Below are 6,500 nucleotides of genomic sequence, written 5' to 3' on the forward strand. Positions count from 1 at the left end.
AGATTACTCGTACCTACTGATGAGCCTGGTCTTTTAATGGACAAGTAGACACATAATGACCGGTAGTCCCACAAACTCTTGGTGTTAAGTCTGCTTAAACGTTCGGCAGGAGACAGCCAATCTCTGCCGAGTTAAATCGGCTCCGGTCGGCAGACCTCGGAGACACTCTGGGGAAATCGGTTAACCTCGGATTCTCTCGGGGAACGTAGARGCCGGGGACTTCCAGCAGACAGGCTCAGGTTCAGGGCAGGCAGAGTGGTCAAAACCAGAAAAACAAGGGCTAGAGAGAAACAGGAGTACGGGGAAAACACACTGGTAGACAGTTCTGACGAGAAGAACTGGCAACAGACAAATAGAAAACACAGGTATAAATGCACAGGGGATAATGTGGAAAATGAGCGACACCTGGAGGGGGGTGGAGACAAGCACAAGACCGGTGAAATAGATCAGGGTGTGACATCTTACCCGTAATATTAGCAAACGAGTCAGCCAGCTAACGTTAGCTAGCTAACAGTACACTTTAACTTGAAATGAAAAGACTATGTCAAAATTAGAAATGTGTAATATCTGAAAATGTAGCTAGCTAGACTGTCTTATCTGTGGTCTGAACTTGGAGTAGATAGCCAGAGCGAATTTACCAGCTACATCTATCAACAGTTGTCGCAGTGACATTCTATTTAAATGGATACTTGCATAATGGAGTCTTTTGTTAAGATTTGTAGCTAGCTAAACAATTAACCATAATCCCAGCTCATGACGTTAATACCCTGCATGAATCTACAGGTAGCTAACCAACCAGGTTCAATGTTAACTACCTAACATTAGGCTATAACTAGCAAAGCAAATGACTCTGAGATACGAATAAGATCATACACGTAACATTAGCTAGCGAGCTAGCCAGCTAACGTTAGCTAGCTAACAGTACACTTTGAATTGAAATGAAAAAAACGTTGTCAAAATTTGAAACGTGTAATATCTGAAAATGAGCTAGCTAGACTATCTTACCTGTATACATCATGGTTGGACGCTTCTCTCTGTCACAGATGCCATGGTTGCCCTTAGTTTGAAGATGTAATCCAGAGACAGGTGTTTTCTCCACTCCTTAGCTATCATACTTTAATTCCACTGATTTCAAAACTCTGTCRTCTAGAAAGTGGAGAGCAACACTTCTGCAGTTCTACTAAGCAGTATATTGAAAAAAAATGCCACATTAGACAGGATTTCCTACACATACTAACCAGCTCAAATATACAGAAGTGTGCTATATGGCAGACCAATCTGAACTCATCTCTCGGGATGTCCAGCCCACTCATTATCACAGCCAATCAGGTTGCTCACTTTTTCTGTGGCTAAACTGACTAGGCTCGTATTTACAGATGGCATACAAGTTTGTTATTAAGGCACATGAAAGTTCACATGTTCCAAAAAACACATTTTGATAAAAAAAAAGATTAGATTCAAATGGCTCTCGTGTGAAGTAGTGACCGACATACGCTTAGTTTCCTGAAACGAGTCAAAAATACGGTGAAAAGTACAGTAAATTTAAAATGCACATAACATCAACAGTGCAATGTTTAGATTCATTTTTGTGTCATATTAATTATTGTGCCCTCACTTTTGGGCTAATAATTTCCCCATATTTTCCAAACTGCATCCTTTCAATTGCTACCATAGCTTTTCATATTTATTCTGTAAGAAACATTACAATTTAGCCCTGTCCATATCCCTACGTTTATGGACAAACATCGGATTCTGCAGTGAGACTGTGAGAGCTTGTTTCTTGGCCATCCCTCAGACTCAGTCTGTTGCTCAATATGCTAATGAGATGAGAGAGTTTTATGACAGGTGGAGTTCTGTTTAGATTAGAGAGTATGGATGAATAATTGGTGTGTGTGTGTGTGTGTGTTTGTTTCAACTGGTTTCTTGCTATATCCACACTTGCTATCTGGCTAATGCCACTCTGTAAACGTCTTCATTAATCATACACACACACACCACTTCTAAGTTCTAATGCCTCTACAGGTCTCCATTAATCAATGGCTGCTGATGGCCAATTAGTTAATATTACGGGTGAAAACAGGCAGCAGCCATTTCTATATTAGGGTTACGTCTTGGGTTGACTTGCCGTGTGTGTGTGTGTGTGTGTGTGTGTGTGTGTGTGTGTGCGTGCGTGTGTGCATCTGCATGAGTGAGTGTGTGAGTGAGCTCGACTCTTAACAAGGGAGGAGGACATCTAAAAGAACAAGGTCACTTTGGCTGCATTTAAATAGGCAGTTCAATTCCGATCTTTTTCCACTAATTGGTCCTTTGACCAATCAGATCAGCTTTTTTGCCAATAACTGGGGGAAAATATCAGAATTGAGCTGCCTGTATCAACACAATGTAAACGCAACAGCCATGTCACTTGTGATTACAAGTCAGTATTSGACATCCATCCATGTCTGTGGACATCYGGAGATTATGTGGAAGCCGGCCACTAGGGGCAACAGTGAGTGCTATTACCTTCAAGTAGGTTTCGGTTTGCTAAGGCATTGTGGACAGGAATGGCATATGGATGTAAGCARCTGCCTCTGATTCCAAAGGTTGCAAGCTTGAATCCAGCAAAAATAAAGATGTTTTTTAGATTTTTGTTTTACGCCTATACCAAACCTTAACCATTCGGAGTTTATGCTTAACCTTAATTAAGATTTCAGAGTTGATGCCTAAACTTAACCTTAAACCCTTTGAAATTTGACTTTTGCAATAACTTCAAAATGTTATGTTTGAGAAACATGGATGAACGTCTAATTCTGACTTGAGACTGTGAGAGCTAGTTGAAACTTAAATCTCCTTCCATTTAGATTAGCCCTTAACAGGATGGAGCCGATGATGGTTCCCCATTGCCAACTTTGCAGTCTTTTGTTTTCTTTAGCATAATATTTTACCTTAGTTTCTTTGGTGGTTACTCACTACAAATTAGATTTTCTAGTCCTGGATTCTTTGTGTGGATTACCCGAAGCAGTTCCATTCATCACGGGAGCCCTACCAAAACGATATCGCCGGAGAAGAGGAAAGTACACATCACTGCATTTTGTATTGTTCTGTTGGCTGGGAGTCTCTGACTACCAGAAGAMCCCAGSATTGGCTACTTTTGTTATATAAAGCGGTTCTTCAGAGACTTCCCCGACTACCTCAGCTCACATATTAACTGAAGATCCAGCCATTTTCAGACTCGGTCTCTGGACTGGCTGGTTCTYGAGGTACCGCGGGTCTCCACTGACCTGGGGAATAACACTTTCGTTTTTATGCCCCCAGCTCATAGAATAGCCTTCAGGCCACCTTGAAAATACGTTGGTCTCCATTGAACAGCTTAGATTGAGTTTAAGGGAGGTGATACAGTATGCGAGAGTTGTGTTTGCTTTGATWAAAATTGTTGTATTAATTGTATAGATATTATTTGTGACCGACCGCCAAGATTCGGTCTTATGTAGCAAAATTTGAAATGGTGTTTCTTACATTTTGATAAAAGTAGAGACTTAAAAGCTAGAAAATGGTATATCATACAGTGCAGTTGAATAACAATGGGAAAGTAATTCTGCTTTGAAAGTTGATAAACTTTTAACCACACTTTTGATAAAATGGCTGTCACGCCCTGACCGTAGAGATCCTTTTTATGTCTCTATTTTGGTTGGTCAGGGCGTGAGTTTGGGTGGGCATTCTATGTCTGGTGTTCTATGTTGTCTATTTCTTTGTGTTTGGCCGTGTGTGGTTCTCAATRAGAGGCAGCTGTCTATCGTTGTCTCTGATTGAGAACCATATTTAGGTAGCCTGTTTTCCCACTTTGAGTTGTGGGTGATTGTTTTCTGTTTAGTGTATGTCACCTTGCAGAACTGTTTCGTTTTCGTTTTTTCCTCATTGTTATTTTGTTTAGTGTTCAGTTTTGATTTAATTAATAATATGGACACTTACCACGCTGCACCTTGGTCCTCTTCTCTTTCTCCCGACGACATTCGTTACAATGGCCCTTGAATGTTTTGGTACACCAATTCTGCATCGTTCACACCCTCTTAAGCCTTAGCCCCACCCATCTCTTTAACCTCTCTGGGATATGTGGGACGCCCACTTGGCCAATAGCCAGGGAAAATGTAGAGCGCCAAATTCAAAGAAATTATATAAAATCAAACTTTCKTTAAATCACACATATAAGATACCAAATTAAAGCTACACTCGTTGTGAATCCAGCCAACATGTCAGATTTCAAAAAGGCTTTTCGGTGAAAGCATAAGATGCTATTATCTGATGATAGCACAACAGTAAACAAAGAGAGTGTAGCATATTTCAACCCTGCAGGCGCAACACAAAACGCAGAAATAAAATATAAATCACGCCTTACCTTTGACGAATTTCTTTTGTTGGCACTCCAATATGTCCCATAAACATCACAAATGGTCCTTTTGTTCGATTAATTCCYTCCATATATGTCCAAAATGTCCATTTATTTGGCGCGTTCTCTCTCACAGTCTTTTGCTTTCTCTCTGTCTCTTGCTATTTCTCTCCCATCTCTTTCTCCTATGTCTCTCTCTCTACGTGAGTGTGAACCACGCCAGATGCTGTCAAGTTCTCATGAGAAAACGAAATTCTCACACTAAGTTCAACCAGAGAGAGCGAGAGAGAAAGTTACTTCCTCAACTTGAACTGCAATGAGCATCAGGGACGTTACTAAGTCTGAAATTATTCAGACTTAGTAACGCTTTGAGAAGCATTTGATAGTATTCCGCATTGCCATTACCAGAGAATTGAAAACCTTTTTTTGTAATAACATAGTATTTGGGATTGATTTTAAGAAATGTGGCTTAATTAATTTGATTAATATTATGGTGTTTCCATTCAGAGAAAAATTGTCAGTTTGTAAATTCAGACCGTTTCACTCTCGGAGCGCACACTGGACGTTCGGGCCGAGGAGTAGGGTTGATTTGAGCGTTCTGGCCTTACAACGGCAGTCAAGCACCCAAGCTAATGTTGGCTAGCTACTTCCAGATACTAATGAGGCCACTCTGACCATTTTACTCACCCTAGCAGAACTGGTAAGGCAGTTGTTGTGTTAACCAGAGCATTGGTGACTGTAAATGATCCTCTGGAAACAATTTAATTACGCTGTGAGGGTCCTCCGTTCAGGGCCTGCAGAGAAGGCTCCCAGTCCGAGGTCTGCTGCGGGGTTCCCAGTCCGGGCCTGCAACGAGGGTCCCCAGTCCGGGGCCTGCAGCGAGGGTTTCCAGTCCGGGGCCTGCAACGAGGGTCCCCAGTCCGGGGCCTGCAGAGAAGGTCCCCAGTCCGAGGTCGGCGACGAGGGTCTCGCACCAGAGTGGGTGAGGAGGGTCTCCGCGCCACCAAAGTGGGTGAGCCAGAGGTGGAGCGGGGTCTGCATCCCGCACCGGAGCCGCCATCGAAGTAGATGCCCACACATACCCTCCCCTATAGGTTCAGGTTTGCGGCCGGGAGTCCGCACCTTTGGGGGGGGGGGGGGTACTGTCACGCCCTGACCTTAGAGAGCTGTTTTATTCTCTTTTGGTTAGGTCAGGGTGTGATGTGGGGTGGGCATTCTATGTTTTGTATTTCTGTGTGTTTGGCCGAGTGTGTTCCCAATCAGAGGCAGCTGTCTATCGTTTTCTCTGATTGGGAATCATACTTAGGCAGCCTGTTTTGCCACCTTAGTTGTGGGTAGTTGTCTTTGTTAGTGGCCTGTATAGCCCTAGTAAGCTTCACGTTCGTTTTTGGTGTTTCTTGTTTTGTTGGCGACATTCTTAATAAAGAAAAAATGTACGCTCACCACGCTGCACCTTGGTKKGGTCATTTCTACGACGACAGCGATCGTGACAATCTCAGGTAAGCAGCACTGGGCTGTATTGACGTATCCTAAAAATGACATCTGCTGCTTTAGATTGAACGGTCATATCTCAGGTATTGTCTTCATATCTATAAAAAAAAAAATCTGTTTTCTTTACTTTAAGAGAGTGAGCTGACCAAGGGCTCAAATGTAGATATTGCCAGATTGTTCACTGTCCGAGGAACAGGCCGTGGAAGCTTTATTGTGGCAAAAGTGTCCATAACCAGAGGTAYTTAAACTGTTCTGTGTTCTGTTTCGCCATCTCTGCCTGTCTTGTTGTACATGAAACCTGTCAAACATGCATTAATTAATTAAAAACCCTTTAGATGTCAGCTGCTAATTTTCAGATTTACACCACATAAACACAGCCATTTTCACTGGACTATCTGTWGCTGCCAAGTCATGATTTCCCTGGTGGTTAGCCTTGCAATAACCAAGTGGTGAGAAACATAGCCCTCTATATTTAAATGTTTCAGGTACACTCCGATAGGTGTCTGCGTTACATACAGTATCTTCTATTGTTTGTCCTCATGTCTGTTTTTCAGCATAACGTACTCTGTAGCCACTTAGTGTGGACACCAGGTGAGACCACACACAACTGGTGTGTGAAATACCTTGTGACGACTTCAGAACGTTG

The sequence above is a fragment of the Salvelinus sp. IW2-2015 genome, linkage group LG5, assembly GCF_002910315.2.
Source record: "Salvelinus sp. IW2-2015 linkage group LG5, ASM291031v2, whole genome shotgun sequence".
NCBI classification, from domain to species: Eukaryota; Metazoa; Chordata; class Actinopteri; order Salmoniformes; family Salmonidae; genus Salvelinus; species Salvelinus sp. IW2-2015.